This window comes from Saccostrea echinata, unplaced genomic scaffold, assembly GCF_033153115.1.
Source record: "Saccostrea echinata isolate AGI-Se365-2 ecotype Australia unplaced genomic scaffold, CSIRO_AGI_Sech_v1 ptg000051l, whole genome shotgun sequence".
NCBI classification, from domain to species: Eukaryota; Metazoa; Mollusca; class Bivalvia; order Ostreida; family Ostreidae; genus Saccostrea; species Saccostrea echinata.
Genome location: NW_026889800.1, coordinates 10836496 through 10855613, shown reverse-complemented (window position 1 = coordinate 10855613; position 19118 = coordinate 10836496). Strand labels below are relative to the sequence as shown.

The 19118-nt window shown below is 32.0% G+C and overlaps 2 long non-coding RNA genes across 2 annotated transcripts; both read right to left on the bottom strand.

The window, feature by feature from the left end:
* Positions 1-5889: 5889 nt before the first annotated feature.
* LOC133203691 (uncharacterized) lies at positions 5890-9528 on the bottom strand. The gene is made up of 3 exons (XR_009723447.1): positions 8660-9528; positions 6660-6861; positions 5890-6509 (listed from the first exon to the last, which is right to left on the bottom strand). It is a non-coding gene; the product is annotated as an uncharacterized LOC133203691 (long non-coding RNA).
* Positions 9529-10383: 855 nt separating this feature from the next.
* On the bottom strand, positions 10384-11306 carry LOC133203801 (uncharacterized). Its single transcript, XR_009723476.1, has 3 exons — positions 11018-11306; positions 10694-10799; positions 10384-10502 (listed from the first exon to the last, which is right to left on the bottom strand). It is a non-coding gene; the product is annotated as an uncharacterized LOC133203801 (long non-coding RNA).
* Positions 11307-19118: the final 7812 nt, after the last annotated feature.

The window sequence follows — 19118 nt, the reverse complement described above, 5'->3', positions numbered from 1 at the left end:
CCCTCTACCCCTTCCCAAATCCACCAGTAAATTCAAGATTGCTTACACGTGTCCCCTTCCCCATTTCGTCCCATCAATTTGCCAATACATGTACAGGTATATGAACTAAAACTATGCAACTGAAAACAAAAATTCTCTCTTGTCAAAGAATTTTGGAATGACGATTACGATGTTTAACCTTTTTTTTTTTTTTTTTTTGAAGCACAACATAGTGAAGTATCATCATATAATGTTAAAATATCAGCATATAATATTGAAGTATCATCATATAATGTTAAAATATCAGCATATAATATTGAAGTATCAGCATACAATGTTGAAGTATTTAAGCATAAATATTACTGTTAATGAAAAAAAAAATCACGTGGAATGCTTATATTTATCGAAGTTTAGTGATACCATACAACACAATCATTTATCAACACCGACATTTGCTTTATCAAATGATTCTAAAATTCAAGCGCAAGTTTCAGTACACCACGCGAGAACTGCCATGGCTGCTGAGGAGAACGACTGGTAACCACGCAGGTTTATTTTACTTGGTTTTCGCGTATAAAGGGCTATGATGTTGATAGTGAATAAAAATTCAGTCTTATTGGAAGTAAGTAAAACAATTTATTTTGCCTGCAGTCGACCGTATCTAAAAAATATATATTTGCACCATTACGGAGATGCAGTGGAATTGTAGCCCTCTCCTGAAAATATCAGATAAAACAAAAATCGGAGAGGGCTACATTATTGCAGCTAGAAAAAACGATCTTAGTTATTCATGCCTGCTGTTCAATCCATTTCATGTTGCAATCAATTGAATATGTTAAAAACGAGTTTTAAATTCAAGAAACTATGACTTTTTAAAAAGAAATATGTATTTCCTACCTAAAGAAACATCAAGGAAAAATAACCACCGCTAAAGTTAAAATAAAGTACAACAGATTAAAGTTACTTAATCCAGTGTTCATTTCAATGAAAATCTTTTCTTAATTTTCTAACTTTTTTTTCTCTGAAATTCAGCAATCAAACAAATCCATTCATAATATAAATTAGATTGATAATTTAAAGAGAATTTTTGAAAACTGCCAAGAGTGGTCAATCGGTTGTCAATCGGTTTGAATATTTACTTCCAACCAGTGGTCAAACGCAGAAATAGAACAATAGGCAATTAGGGTCTACTGTTAAAATGACCACTACAATGACCACTTATATATAATTGGATATCATATATTACAAGAACTTACTTGGTTCTGCCTCAGTGTGTAAGCATGTGCAAGGTAGGAACAAAAGAAAAAAGGTGCTGGGCGTATAAAATATATTCAATGTTACATAATATTGTCTAGGATAAAGGACCAGAAAAATAATTTATTGAGTTAACTCGTTATTAGTCCCCTACCGGTGAAACCGGAGGGGACTATAGGTTTCATTCCGCTTCATTGATTTTTGACGGATTTATGGCATTTTCAATTTTTAACGGGGAACCAGATTACACTTGCCGGTAGGGGACTAGTATTGCTAATGCAATACTCTCAGAATGCTTGTTTTCTTATGTCATCCACCGCGGCAGATAAAGTTACCAAAGAAACTTAAAACACTTGCACAGGTCGGTGCAGCATACAGACAAACACAACTACACGTAAACTGCAATAAAATGGAAATAAAGGTAATGTAAGATAACCAGCACAAGCACGTGTCGTCCTTTGCACGCAAGTACCCATGACAAGAAAGCAGTCAGGCATAATAAATGCAAAAGGTATATCCCAGTGCTAATATCGGCGATAGGAAAGCTAATATGGCGTATGCCTATTTACGAGTCGTGTTCACCTTAAATGATAGATTGTATTTGCTGACAAGGTCATTGTATCAACCAAAGAACTTCCGAAATGCTGACTTTAAACGAGACTGATGTTATCCTTGTTTCTTCAACTTGTTAGTCAATAGCTTGCCTCGTTTATTCGAATATTCAAATTCTTGTGATGTATCTTCAAATTCTTGTGGTGAATGTCCAATATCTTATGATGTATATTCGAAATCTTGTGATGTATCTTTTATTATCTTGTGATGTATATTCGAAATCTTGTGATGTATATTCTATTATCTTGTGATGTATATTCGAAATCTTGTTATGTATATTCTATAGTCGTGTGATGTATGTTCAATATCTTGTTATGTATGTTATATAATTTTGTGATATATAATCGAAATCTTGTGATATATGTTCTTTAATCTTGTGATGTATGTGCAATAATTGCATTGTGGGAAATATGATGCAATAGTGTTCTATTAAAGTAAGAACAATTTTCATTCCTTGGAAATAACGAAAGCACCCGGTGATGTAATTTTGTACGTGCATCAATTCAGACTGTCATTTCTTTCATTTTGATACAAACAAAAAAGTTTTATGGGGATTAATATGCATGCAGGTATATTGAGGAAGATATAAATGTAATAAATAGAATAGAATGAATTCCATAAATCGTCGGAAATCAACTAATTACTAAAATTAAAAAAAAAAAAAAAAAAAAAAAAAAAAAAAAAAAAACAATAGCCTAGCTGTTCAACTTTTTTTTCTTTTCCTGTAAAAGAGCTGATCGATGATTAAAACAAAAGAATATCTTCTTGTCATATTAAAAATGATGACTACTTCCAGCATAATTATATAATTATTTGAAAACTCAAGTTACATTTAAATGAGTGTACAGTGCTGAGAAGGCTAATCTAGTTTTAACATTGTCAACTACAGTCTATCTTTTGTATGTTTTTTTTTTCCAGTTGCTGCTGTATACAACACTGTCATTTGATTTTTTTCAGTGTATTACACATGTAGTGAGACAATATTGCTTAAGTTTGACCACAGGCCTTTGGAACGCTTAAATCTGACTTTACAAATTGGGAAGTAAAAAAAAGACAAGTTATGGGACTCCTTACATAGGGTACCCACATTCCCTAATAAAATACTTGAAAATTGAATGCTCTAAAGTTTTACTTTCTATTCATATCTATTCATATATAATCAATGTACATTACTACCAAAGTTCATTCCAAAATTCCATGTACGTCCCGAGATGTGGTGAAATCAATTCCAAAATTGACCTACTTTTTTTTTTTACTCGACATTAGCTTGGGCCCTGGTTATTCACATGTAAACAGACGGTGTTTGAACTGCAGCGAACAGCTGCATAGTATTTGCACAATCTTTCAACATTTTAAAGGTGATTTTTTACTCCAGATCGTAATGTTAAATCAGAAATAATTCTTTACATGACAAAAAATTACAAAACGTTTGCTTCAACAACTTCAAAGCCATGTTGTTTAATAATATAAAAAGAACTATGATTGAACAAAATTTTCCCGGAATGTATAATATAACTTTTTATTTTTTTCAAAATATTATACCACTCAAATGTTGGTGATAACTTAGTAAGACCATATGATCATATCAGATAAAATTTTGTAGAGATCCGTCGTTCCCGCTATACAATTAGTGTAACTATTCAGAGTCCCAAGCTAATGTCGAGTAAAAAAATAAGGTTAATTTTGGAACATGATTTCAGCATATATCTCGGGAAGTATACGGGGTTTCGGAAAGAACTTTTTGGTAGTGACGTAGATTGTTTATATGTGAATAGTTTTGAATAGAAAGTAAACTTTTTAGCTCAATTGACTTAAAAGTATTTATTGGCGAATAAGGGTACTCTATGTAAGGAGTTCCATACCATTTTTTTTTAAACCTTAATTTTTTTAAAGCAATCTAATAGCCTGTGGGTTTGACGTGAGATATTATGCGAGTGATTGGTCAATTCATGATAGCCAGAACTGAAGACCAACTTGATGCAGCTCATGCTAAACCTAGACTTATCTGACAGCCTCCCAGTCATTTTAACATATTTAATACAATGTACATGCCCTACATGGAGCTTTGTAATTTGTTTGAGGAAGTCAAATAAAATCACTGTTTTTCCCCCTGTCAATTGAAATGCAAGGGATCACTGCCGAAATATTTTGCAGAGCTGTATCAGCTAGAGCCTCGATGGATGCCATTAATATGACACAAGATATTCCATCACGCGGCTAGGATAAGGCTGTACGTAAAATATCAAACTGTTCCAACTCTACTAACTTCTCTGAACTACCTAGATATGACGTCATAATAGCATATGACGTCAAGTCACCGCATACTTGAGCTGACATGACGGGGACAGTATCATAACTTTTACATTCCTTTCACATAACATGTCAAGATTTTTTAGCGTGTATTGTTTGATTCAAATGTCCGGATTATTCTTTAAGCTTAAGTGTGCTGTTATGATGTTGAACATTTGCAATTTAATATCGTTATTCCTTTAACTTGTCTGGTATACATAAATTCAAACATTAACAAAAAATTGACTGTGAAACGCTCCCCCTTACACGTCGGTGGACAGCGTTAGAATTTATAAATCGTATATATATTTGACTGGCACAAGTGATTAATTAGGATAAATTGAAGATATTTCCTGTGAATCTACTAGCGAAGTATGTCCTCTAACTGAATTTTGCTGGGGGATTGTATGTAATTTATCCTATTTTGCATAAATTGCGATAAAGAGTGAAAAATGCCCCCTTGTATATAGGTAAGTTGAATTTCTCGTGGAATATTTTCTCAAGAAGTAAAATTCAGACCTGCCCCCAGCACTTTATATGTACCAAAGATCACGATGAATTGACTTATGTGACAAATTTTTCTTAATAATGTTGTTTTGCGAGTTTTGTGCAACATTTAGGAATTTATAAGTGTCCGTCACGTGATCAACAAAGTCATGTGACAACACAAAAATGCATTATTATAATATCTGATTACACTCTCATCACAAGTTGACTGCAAATTCATACATAGAATACAAATTAAAACTAAAATCTAGCTCAAAAATAAAATGTATGTTTAATGCATATTAAGCCTTCGGACAGCCTTAACATAGCTGCGCACATATCAATATGTAGGCTATGGCTTACAGCTCTTACGAAAACCATCATACTGTGAAGGCTCTCACTTGTATGTAGCTCTCTTTGGCTTCATAACATATTGCTCAAAGCTAATATATCCTGGCTGAACATCAGATATTTGCCATAGTCCTACAAAGTGATGTTCGAATTCTCAAAAAAAAAAAAAAAAAAAAAAAAAAAAATAATAATAATAATAATAATAAATAAATAAATAAAATAAAATAAAATAAAAATAAAAATAAATAATAAAAAAACATTGCGAGAGTACTTATCTTATCTGATAAAAGATTCATCATTCACAATCAAGTACCTCATGGATTGTGTCTAAATATACCTGCTTTTCTTTCATTGAGAGGTCAGTTCACTTAACCAGAGGCTGTTTTGTGCTTTAAGACACAATATCACTGTCATGTGCTAATGAGAGGATCAAAAACCGAAATACTTCATTTTTGGCCTTCTTTCACAGATATTTCAACTATGTTCGTCTTGTTAACTTGCAAGCCGCTCTTTTGGAAGAAGTTGCATAACTTAACTTCAATATTATCCTCTTGTCTCATGTTCTACTATTATATATATTTACATCATGTCTTTATGTTTTCCTTATGTTTTCGATGGAAGTGATGTATTTTATAGAGTTCATTAAGAGTGAAGTTGACCAATTTATGTGTTCTTTTAAATTCCTATACGCATAATTTGGACAGCAATCAATGGCAATAAGTACTTCACTTATTCCTGTGACAATATACATGTATCTATTTTCAAATACACATATTACCTGTAGCAATATTTAAATGATTATGTTTTACAAATGAATGATTAAACATTATGCAGAAAATGTATTTTTACAAGTCACAGTGCTATATGTTTATGGTATTTCACTACTAAATTTTGTATGCCCATGCACTAAAAAGGTACTAAATTGAATTTTTTTTATTATGTTACACTTTATCTCCAATTTACATGTCATATGAATTACTGAACAGAACAGAGACCAACATGGTTTGTCAAAGTTTTTAGATTTCTCTTGGTGCAGGAATAAAGGCATCCTCGAAAGCCAGGCGTCCTGAGTCAACACGTTGCCGTTGGACCCCTGGCATATTTCATTCAATAAAGCTTTCATAAATAGTTAGATAAGGATTCAGTTGACACCTCAAATGCACGTGTTACAAGTTGTTTATCATAGAACGGCTTACTGTGATTGGTTGAGAGATAAGAAAAACAATCAAGATTTGTAATTTTTCCGAAAGATGTCCCCACAGTCAGCTCACAAATATTGAATGAAATATGCCAGGGGTCCAACGCCAACGTGTTGACTCAGGACCCCTGGCTTGCGAGGATGGAATAAAGGTACTGTAGTAAAAATTGATAGCAGTGCAATACATTTTGCTCATTCCTTATCATGCACAATTCTTATAAAGACAATGTTGACCGGGGTCCAAACGATGAGGATGCAACGGTTCTTGTTACACGTGTTGACCTTGAATCTGATGATAGTAGGCACGATCAGTTTTCAGATGTAAAAAATTCCTTGTATTCTGAAATGTGAAAATATAAAAAAAATCAATGTAAACTAAGGTCATTTTTAAAGAAAAAATTTTGTGCAGTGATCATAGTCCAAGTGAGCACAGGAAAAATAAACCTGTGTATGATATTTTGCATATTAACATATGTACATTAACATGTACCTAAGTATAAATCCTTAAGATAATGGACTGCATTTTTAGCTGTTAATGATGCAGCAGAGTAGGTACACTTGACTTTCACGAACTTGGAAATTGCTTTCCTAGCATATGGAGTCTGGTAAGATACTTCACAAAGAGGAGGATGCAAAACTAAACTATCATGTGAAACACCTGACGCATTAAATCAATTCATCAAGCCAAATTCCTGAAAAGTAAACCAAAAATAGGTAAATGAGGTCGAGGTCACATTGAAGGTTAAGTCAGAAAATATGACATAGTTGCATAGCTGTCACCAATTTGTTTTAGTGTATGAAGTGTGAAGAAAATCTCTTGAATAGTTTCAAACTTAAATTAAAATACAACAATTAGTAAAGTCAAATTGTCATAGGGGAGGGGACAAGCATAATAAAATAGACATAGTTGATAAGGTTTCACCAATGTGTTTTATTATATGCGTTGAGATAAAAGTATACTTAAAATTTCTTTGAAATTGAGTTTAAAATACAATCTGTAGTAAGGTAAAAAAGAAAGTCAAGGTTGAAAATTTTTGATGGAATTGAATAGCTCTCACCATTAGGTATAAGAATATGAATTTAAAAATATATATTTTATTATTCCTTTAAAACTGAGCTAAATGAAAATTTAATAAAGGAGAGGTCAAAATCTTAAAGAAGGTCGAAGGCATAAAATTTTAATGCAGTTCAGTAGGACTCATAAATATGTTCACAACGTTTGATAAAAATATCTTCTTTTTTTTTTTTTCTTTCTTTTTTCTTTTTGTTTTTTATTTATTTATTTGTTTGTTTGTTTTTTTTTTTTTTTTTTTTTTTTTTTTTTTTGAAATTGTGCTAAGTGAAAATTCAAGAAAAGTGAGGTCAAAGTCAATAGAGGGTCTAGGTCAAAAAGATTTGATGTAGTTTAATAGCCTCACTAATATGTACCAGCATAAAAGATTGATAAAAATATCTTAAATAGTTTCTGTGAAACTGAGGTAAAACAAATTAAAGAAAGGACAGTTCAAGGAAAAGGCCATGTCAGATGAAAAATTTTGATGCAGTTGAAGAGCTCTCATTAATATGTATCAGCAAGTGAGTTTGAAGAAAATAGCTTGAATAGCTTCTTTGTAACAGAGCTAAACACACATTAAGTGACAAGGTCAAAGGAAAGGTAAAGTTTTAAAAGAATTTACAGTTCTATGTATTGGCATGTAAGGTTTGATAAAAATATCTTGAATAATATCTTTAAAACTGCACTAAATGCAGTGTTATCGACAGACAGATGGAAAGACGGAAAGATTTAATACAGGCAAAAACTATATGCCCCGGTCATATAGACCGTTTCACAGTCACTGCGGTACTGTTCTTTTGCAGGGCAAAATCATATAGTTTGGTGAAATATGACGTAAAAGTAATTATTAAATATAACTCATTTAATTATCTCCCAAGAAAAACTTCGCCAAACGTTATTATTTTGCCCAGCAAAAGAGAAGTATCGCCGTTACCGTGAAGGGGCTAACTCTTGGTAGAGCATAAAAAATTCAAATATTTTAGTTTCACTATAATTTTTTAGTTAAGTTAACAAATCACTTATTTTCTGAATAGATTCCACCAAAATCATTCTGATACTTCTTCAGCATCTTCGCTAGCCAAGTATCTGATTCGTTTACCCTCATGTCCCCCAGTGCACTAAGACAACACCCATCAGCCACACAATTCTAAATTTATAGAACCTATTTTTTCTTATTTCTTTTTAATATTGATTTCGTTTAAATGACTAATTAATAATCGACTGTATTGTTATGACAACAATGTGTTTCGTTGGTTTGATATCATATTAGTGTCTTGAAAATTTAAACCACGGCTCACTACACTAAAATTATACAACACTAACATTACACTAAAATTTAAATACATGTATCATTGCATTTAATTGTTTGCACATGACTACACATAGTTTTTCTACATGAGTTCAGACATCTATTTGCAGATGAACACATGCATTACCATTTTCACTTGAGATTAAGCACAGCTCCAATGTTGGAGACAGTTATCCTTTGTTTCCTCATGACTTCCCAAATAGGATTTGTTCAATGCCCTTTTGTTGCCTCTGCAGTATTTGGACGGAATCCTTGCATAGCATTACCAGACAAGTGGAGCATCAACTTGAATAACTATCAGACTGGTCAAAGATCCTCTGTAATAGAAGCAAGAGGGATCTGGTGCCCATGTGGCTCTGACTGCAGAATCCATTCCATAGCTGAAAATATTAAAACATTTAGTTGATGATGCAAATTACTTTTAACTCTAACCTGTTGTTCATAATTTTAAGAAAAAGTCTAAAGAAATTGGGAATGTTTGTAAATTAATGGTTCTCATGTGTTACTTTTCTTTTAGAAAAAAATTAAAATAGTTCCATGCAAAACTTTGATCCCCTATTGTGGACCCGCCCTACTCCTGGGGGCAATGCGTTATTGAAACAGATTAAAATCTACACTACCTCAGGCAGCTTTCTATTAAGTTTTATGTTCCTGGTCTAGTGGTTCTTTAGAAGATTTTGAAAAAAAAAATCTCTTATCCCATACAGGTCATGATTTTTACAATTTCAAATCTTCAAAACCTCATCACAATACTTCAGATGCTTAGCTGAGTTTTCAGCTCAGGTGAGCTAAAAAAAAAATAATGTATTCAATGTTCCAATTTTTACCAATAAACCTGCCAAGCCTTCCCAATTTCTGTCCAAGGAAATTTCTGTTCTTATTATTAAATGCCATATCTAATGCTCTTTTCTTTTCATTAAAAATGTACAGAATAATATAACTTGTTCCAAGGAACACATGTGTCAACTTCCCTATATTGCATCATTAAAAGTGTAGATAAATCTTTAGAGTGGTCAGCCATTTATTTGCTACTAGCATTATAGTTCTTACTGCCTGCAAAGAAAAAAAAAAGTCTTTGAATAGTAAAACATGCAATACTTTGATAGAAAAATGATTCCCCAACCCTCAAAAGTAAAATAAATAATTAAAATGAAATTGATAAAAATTATTTATCATCATTTTATTTATCAATTTTTTGTTTAATCCAACACTCATCCAACAAAAGAGATTTCAGCCTGTCTTTACTACAATATGTCAATATGTCACACAACATTGATCCATTCTAGTGTACTGATCCCTGTGTTTTTCCATAGTATTTAAATTCCAGTGTGTGGTAACTGTACATAATTCATTAAGTACAGTGTCATGAGCTCATAAACTTGTATAGATGTTAATTATTAATACTCTGCCTCTCAAAACTCAAAAATCATAAGTTTACTGTCTGAAGTATTTTTTGCAAAGTAGGTCAAAGGTCAAGGACATGTAGACTGTAATGTTGGTATTGACAAAAATCAGTACACATACTAAACAGTATAGAATTGCCTCTTAAATATCAAAAGCAAAACTGTAGACTAGCATTATGAACTATTTAAAAATAAAGTTGTCAGCTGAGGTCACGTTCAATGGTCTCAAAGTCCGTAACCATGGTATTTACAAAATTCACAATGCCATACAAATATGTGCAAAATATCTGTGTGACAGACATATGCGATCCTTAAGAGTTGCTCTGCTTTGTAGATAGATAAAAATAGCAAGGATAATTTGTGGGTTTGTTGAACAGTGATTGAAAATTCCTAAAAAAAATAGTTTTTTTTTCCATTAATCTACAACTTTTACCTGTATTCTACGGGCTTGTTGGACATAACTCATGTATCCATGCATGGTTTTTGTCTTCTTCTTTATTGCTGACTTCGTATTTTTACGCCACTCACACTTTACATCTGTTTTAGAAAGACAGCATACATTTATATCTGAAAATTAGAATAAAAAAAAACAAATTAATTTAATTGAAACAAATTAGTAAAGATTATACAGTTCTCCATTTTAATCTCTTGACTGAGATAAAGGTTTTCGAATTAATGTCACTTTAAAACAGAGGTGGCTGTTTATTTAAATTATTATGTAGTGATGTACATTTAAATCTTCATGTATTTATAATTACCCATACAACAGAGGTGTTGAGGTGTTGTAACATTATGTCATATGAAGTTAACCAATGGGCATTCGCATGTAAAAGCAGATACTGTATAATTATACACCTGAGTTGTCTGGAATAAAAATTATACACTATAAATCAAAGTAAAAAATAAAAAGTAATATCTGCCTTCACCCCCCCCCCCCCGCACCCCGGTCCTGAAAGAAAGAACAAAGTCATGGAAAAGTCAATTTACAATTTAAAAGGGATAATCTAAAATGCGATAACATGTACATGTATTATGGAGATTATTTGTTTTCTTGTCGTAGAAAAACTTCAGGACATGCTCACTGGTAACAGGATTCTCAGATTTGCGCAAATGTTTCGACTATCGGCTGTATTAGTGTAAAACAGAGTTACAGTCCCCAGAATCTCCTTTATCCAGCCTCCACGTTCACAGCGTTCTAGATGCGGCTGTTGACAAAAGGAACCTACTTTCACTTTGGAAACCATTAAAAGAGCCTTTACAAAGCCTATTGAAATTGTGTCGAATATTACCCACATTGTAATTTTTTGCATAAACATCACAAGATTCCGAATATACATCACAAGATTTTGAACATACATCACAAGATTATCGAATATACTTCACGACACTATAGAATATACATCACAAGATTTCGAATATACACATTACAAGATTTTGCACATACATCACAAGATTTTGAATATACATCACAAGATATTGAATATACATCACAAGATTTTGAACGTAAATCATAAGATATTGAAAATACATCACAAGATTTTGTATAAACATCACAAGATTACATCGAAAAAAAGGTAACGTTTTGTACGCCGTATATATATATATATATATATATATATATATATATATATATATATATATATATATATATATATATATATATATATATATATATATATATATATATATATATATATATATTAAAGATGTCAAGGAGTACCCGGTTAACCGGGTACTCGATCGAACGTCTGAGTATCGAATACTAAAAATGGTACTCGGTGACTCGAAAGTGTATTTTTTTCTTATTTCAAAGTACATATTTTTATCAAAAACCTATAAAAAAAATATGCATAAGGTAATTAGCGTGTCGTCATCTAATCCTGTGGAACACCCGTTATCGCCTGTGGCTGTGTATATACAGTAATTAGTGACCAATCACCTGGTACACAGCTGTTCTCACCTATTGTGGTCCTTAATTTTTGGATGGCTTTAATGATTGCAATTGTTTTCAGTAAACATCGTTTAAGTATGGTATTATGTTCAAATCATTTTCAAATCATTTAATTAATATACGGCAGCGAAATCGGACATGCATAGAAATGCCGCTACCCAGTTCAAAAGTGAAAAAAAATATTATGAAATAACTAAAGATTACAAAAAAAAATGAAAGTCAGTCTCCGTAGTAAGTTAAGTGTATACGGGAGGAAACAACCAACATATGGAATAATATTATACTACGTCCGTTTCTTACCTTTCGCTAGTCTAATCACCACAAACCTGCGCAACAGATTGTCCTCGTTTTGTGTTGATGAAATAGATCCTAATCAAGGACTGTAAACCATTTGTAATTTTTGTTCTATTAATTGTGTCTTTTGTGTTTATTTTATAAATAAAGTACCAAAAATCATTTTCCTTGGATTCGATTGTTTATATACATTTATAAACGTGATAAAAACAGCTTTGGGGTTTAGCAGAGTTTAAGGGGGCTGAAAAAAACTAACACACTTGTATTTTCATGTTTACCGAGCACCCGGGTACTCGATCGGAAAAACATCCGATTAACCGATTATCAAAAATTGACCGATTTGACATTCCTATTATATATATATATATATATATATATATATATATATATATATATATATATATATATATATATATATATATATATATATATATATATATATATATATATATTAGCCAGAAACGCATGTACAGAATTTGCACATGCAAATAAAGTCAAAGTGCTAGTAAGCCAACATAAATGTAGACTGTCACTGAATCTCGGGATAAAGAGTTGGGAGGGGAATCGACCAAATAAAACATCTCTGTGAAAAGATCACTTATGTCTTAGTGGTATACAGGCCTATTGCATTCTCCATATTAAATCAGAGTTTCACATGGACTTTGGTAAATTTGCACTTCCGTAAGAGTTTTTCCTGCGTTCACTAGCTTGTCAACCTTGTTAAGAAGGGGGGGGGGGGTAATTGTCCCTTTCTAATGGTAACTACCAAGTGAAATTATTCGTGCAGCAACCCCTACTCAAGATTCATAAATCAATATGTTTATCAGGTACTGAAATTGTTTATCGTAAACTCAAAACTGACAAATTGAGATGGGAATCATCATATCCTTAAACTACTAAATAGATATCCTATTTACGCATGTGAGATGAGGTTAGGTATAGGCGTTTCTTTGCAAATGAGCTCATAAAAACGCGTAAGATGTATGTTTATCATTCAGAGAAAGTTTGGATTTATTTTCTTATGCATACTTAGTACCCACGATATGTTATAGCCAATACACATAATGACGTCGTATTATGACGTCAATGATCTTACCTACTGGAGGTAATAAGATACATTAACAAAACAGCTTCGGCGCAAGGGATTACCCTATTTATTTTTACATAAACATTGTATAATGTTAAGAACAATATTCAATAGATTAATATAACTGTTGCACAAATCCTAGGCATTTTCTCATTTGATCGGAATTTGATAAAACTTATACCGGACTGTACATTTTTACCCTTATTCAACGTAAAACTTAACAAATAGAAATTATTCAACGGAGCTGTTGATATTTGTGCTGCAATACCAACAAACTTTGCAATATTTTGCTTCTAAATATACCTTGGTTCAGTTTAATGAAATAGAGCATGCCCTTGCGCCGAACCATTTTTGTTGATGTTCATTATAATCTTATGTAGTAAAGAAGAATGGCGTCATAATGTGTACTGGTTATCTCATGTCGTGGGTACCAAATATGTATTAGACAATAAGTTTTAACTTTCTCTGTATAATAAATATAGTCCTTAGGCATTTTAATTAGTTTATTTGCATAGAAATGCCTATACTTAGCCTTGACTCACCTGCGTAGATTAAAATGACTACAAATATCAACAAGTACATCCAAGTGTCCTAGGTTCTGATTTGTCACTGTCACGGCTAAAAAATATTAAAAAAAAAAAAAAGAAAAAAAAAAAGAAAAAAAAAAACTCTTTTCAAATGCCCTAAACTTACCGGCCATTGAATGCTTGTAAGTATGACAATTTTCATTTTTCCAAATTAAAGAAGCAACGTTTGCCTATCAAATATTTTTACAAGAAGCCATGCAGGCCTATGACCTTTGGAAATTACATGCATTAAAACTTTACTACAGATGTATTGCTAAATCTTAATAATCTCACCACGCACATATCTAAACTTACCATATATAGATGAATAGTACGAGGGTTATCCCAGAAATATGCAAATATTTTCATTATCTTTTGTTACACTAATACTACAAAGTTAAAAATTGGCATACTTCATAATCAACATTTTTTGAATAATGCGTAAAACTTTCAATGAAAAATCTCCATAGATAACATTTTTCTCTCATGTAAACGAATCTTACAAATCAGTTGTCGGCACAACACTGACGTTGCTCGTGGCGTTTGTAAATTTGTTCTACAAATGTGCTTCTGATAAAATTCGTTTAAGCGTAAATTCGGCACTGTATTTAATTTTCTTTTATTTACCAAGTTATACACCTCAAATACTAGTGTTACCAAAAGATTGCGGAATCAATTCTTTTAATAGACTACTGGATGAAATCCCGCGCAAGCGCGGGGAATTGAATTTATACCACTACCGACAGAAAATATAATTATAGTTTCTACTGACAGCCTACAGCTTATAGCAGGAAGAAATACTTTGTTCAAAATCCCGCATGAAGTAGATGTACGTCTCCGCCCCAACCCTATTTTGTAAAATTTGAAAAATAATGATTTCATCAATTGACGTTTATTTTGAAACATGTAATACTATGTTATGGATATTGTACTTCAGATGCTCTTATTTCATTTTCGTCGAGGATAAAAGCAGCGAAATAAGCAAATATGCACATTTTACTGATAATTTGGTTTTTTTTTGTTTTTTTTTTAATTGGGGGGGGGGGGGTAAAATTCACAGGTACTTGGGTCTTGGTTTATAAATGTGAATGTACCTTATTGATATGTAAAAAAAAATGTACTTTACTTTTTTACATATCAATAAGGTACATACATATTTATATACCAAGACCCAAGTACCTGAGGCTGTGTAAAAAAAAAAAAGAAGCTTTTAACGCTCTGTGAATAGGCCGAGTATTTGATACAAAAGACTGTATTCAGAAAAAAAAAAATGAAATGTATTGATTAAAGCACAAAATTTTACAGCTTTAATTGTATTTGAACTATACCTTATTTATTAATTTTCTCTTTTTGTGTAAGCAAGTTTATTACGAAGTACAAATTGTACTTCGGGTTCGTTGCCACGATGCTCTCGGTTACCGATAAATTTATTAGGAAAACCTACTACATATGTAATAGTCTTTCGATAGATAAATACAGTATATTCACAACTTATAGTGTTATCAATGATTTACCATTATTTCAATGACCATTCAAACAAAAGCTTTTTTATGTTCATACAGCTGTAATCGCCTCGGTTTTTTTTTTCTTTCTAACATCGGGCTCAATGCTTTATGATGTTCTAGAAGCTTCCATCAATACTAAGATCGGTGAATGACGAAAATAATTTGCACATTGCCCTTTTTAATCGGTTATCACAACATATTTCTTTTATATCATTTAATTCAAGTTTTGATTGAATGATTCAGTGAAGACGTTTTATGAAATAAATAAACGATTGCTTGTTGTCATCTCTTTAAAAATTGCCAGTAACTTAGATCCGCCAACCGGAAACGCCACCTTACTCACGTTTTTCCTATTTCATGGCTGTTTATAGGAAATGAAAGTGGACTTTTAATTTGATGAACGATACTTACTATGCGAGTGAAATCTAAATATAGATTACGGACATCATCTTGTATACAGTGTATTGTTAAAGGAGTAATTAAGAACTGTGGTGCACCCGTTTCGGAGTTTATTTGCAAAATCTATTAATTTATAAGTATAGATTTCTTAATCCCGATAATAAACCTAACAGTTCGCATTGTTTAACGTCGGCCTTCATTTAGGCCTGTGACGTCCATCTCCTGACTTTCATTTTGTCTTCATTTTTGTTGGTCTACAAAACGCCTTTTCTATCGGATTACCAGTCAAGCCATCCTCAAACCTCTTCAACTAGGGATAAACCTGTGTCCAAGATTTATGTTTTTGTTTTTACATCGTTAACATCTCTTTTACCGTATGGATAGAAGTCATATCCCGCTCAACACAGTACTGCTTAATACTTTGGTGCTCCACATTATCGCAAAACATCACCATTTTTCACAATATCTGATTTAAACTGTTTTGGCATATAATGTCATGTATTTGTCATTAATGATGTCAAATAAATGAATTTTCATAAACGAGTATACCAGATCAAAGAGTGTTTATGGAGGTAAATTTTGTGACATAATATTTCCGTATAGCCTGGTAATGAAGATAACTTTGTTGCCAATGCCATTTTGAAAAGTAAAAAAAAAAAAATTGCCGTGCGGCGATCACCGATATATAACACCCTTTTAATGCTGTTTTTATATGATTGCGCCCATGACAAAAGGGCCTTATGGCAATTTTGCTAAAACAGAGAAATAACGTCATAAAGATATGGCGTTGCAGACGGTGAGCGTCGACGCAGATTTTTTTATCCACGTGTTTTACGTTTTGACACGTCTAGCTCACTTTTGTCGTTGTTCTCAACATTGAAATAATTATTTATTTTCATTTATATCTTTAATCCACGTCTTGATCTTCTAGTCCACTGATTTTAATTAAAATATTTAGAATTTTATTCGAGACCCGTTTCTTTACTACATGTTATTGTAGCTTTATACGTCTCTGATCTGGGCTATGCATTTCCTATACATGTATAGAAGCTTCAGACAAGGTGATTTTCTGGATAATTCAATATGGATGAACGAATGCGATTTTGATATATAGACAAATCGAAGTTATTTGTTAGACACGGGTATATTATCAAAATATTGCAGAGGAAATCGTTTTCCTGTATAAGATCCGCCCCACCATTCTCAACACATCGATCATGTAAACGTAGAAGCATTGGTACATCCGACCATAGGAGTTCGCAATTTTATCAATAAAGTCAATAAAAATCACTCGATTGACCAAGCCATGAGCTATGCGTAAGCATATGCAAACGCATAGCTCATGTCTTGGTCAATTGAGTGATTTTTATTGACTTTATTAATAAAATTGAGAACTCCTGTGATCCGACGTGCATAAATTTTTGTAGTAAAATGCTTTAATTGCCAAAAATTTGAAACTAGTCGCACCTCTTCCAACAGAAAAGAAAAGTATTCTTGTAAGTTTTTCACAAATCTAGCAAAGGTACGAACGAATTATTTTTAAGAACTATAAATAAAAACAAGAGAGGTAACTCTGACAAGCGAGATACTAGAGAGTTACCAGAGAGGGACTTTCTTTTTCTTTTTCTTAACACCATTCAAAATCACCATACTCATACAGATTTGCTCCCGTAGTATAACAAATATTTTTAAAAATCTTACTTATCATCAGTTAAAAACACGTTTTAAGTGTAAGTATTATATTTATATTTTCTTTAAAAGTATTTTTGAAAGCTCATGGAACTAACTGCTGTCAAAGTGAAAAAGAAACAAAAATAGAATAAGAAATAGATGCTACATTTAACGAGACTTTCATTCATTTTTTAAATCTGTTACATGTGCATCTATTTATTTTAACATGTTCAATTATTTTTTTTAAATTAACTTTAATTTTATTTTTTTTTTTAGTAATAATGATCATAAATTTAAATAAAATAAAATGAAATTAAAAAAAAAAAAAAATGTTTCGTAGCAGTTAGGTTTCCAGTTCCAGGCATGTGGAGCTCATGATCGCTGTTTGTTTTGAAAATGACCCTGCTCATACAGTATACATGTACGTAAGGAGAGAGTTCAAGGTGCAAAAATAAATTGAGGAATTATTTCAATATTATTTCAAGCCTAGCCAAATGACGTATTTGGAGATTATGGGGTTGGTGGTGGGAAGGCATCCCCCCTGCACACCTAAAATGTAGGAAGATTTTAAAAATACGACAACCTTCGTATGCTATTAAACTCATGTTAGCTACAAGTATTTCATGTTTCTGTCTAACATTTAACACCCCCACCCCCACCCCCCCCCCCCCACACACACACACAATCCAACCACTGGTCATCCTGGATCTGTTCCTTTCATTAACCCATGTGAATTATTATTCATCCATTTGTTTATAATTTATCAACCTGCTTACTTAAAATTAATTATTCAAAAATTTTCCTTGCTGTGACTGAAAAAATGTGTATCATTTCAATTTGAAAAAAGAAGTTTTGTTACCACATGCGGGCAGAAGTCCTTCTGAATTTTTGTTTGAATTTTTTTTATCGAATATTGCTAAATATGCAGTGTATCAACTTAAAGACATGCGCAACGTACATTACCTTCCGATAATTTTTCAAGATATTCTTAATTTAAGATTATAGTGCCATCAGATGTTCATAAACAAAAAATCTGCATGCGGTTTTGAAAAGATATCAATTGATGAAAATTCTTGTATAATTCAAAGAAAAATATACAAAAAATATTTTAACATATATTTTAGATGTTTTGTTTATACAAACTTGTTTCATAAGAAGTGTACAATAGTATATATAGACATCAAAATATAGCACACAGTTCCTTTAAGTATTGGAACTCTTCACCTCCAGGGAAAAAGACAATAAAGTTCAAACTACGGTGCGTATGTCCTTAGTGTTCTTAAATTGTTGTACAGCGTATACGGTAACTCACTACATTTCACAAATTTTCTGTCTAATTATATTTAGAAAACAAAAACAAAACAAAAAAAAAAAAAAAAAAAAAAAAGAACAAAAAAAAAAAAAAAAAAAAAAAAATCACTACCCAGCAGCATCTATTTTTTTTTTTTTTTTTTTTTTTTTTGTTTTGAAATATTTTTTTACATCACATTTTGAAAGCGATATCGTTTATACTGGATTCACCCCCCTCCCTCCCCCCCCCCCAAAAAAAAAAGGCATCTCGTCCTATCGAGAGCCATGCTTAAAATGAGATGATTTTCGAATGAATTCTACAGGTTTCTCAAACGATTATTACACGAAATAAATACTTTGGTTTTGAGAGAATAAATTTATATTGAACATAAACCGCTTGCTTCTAGGGTTTTCCTGACA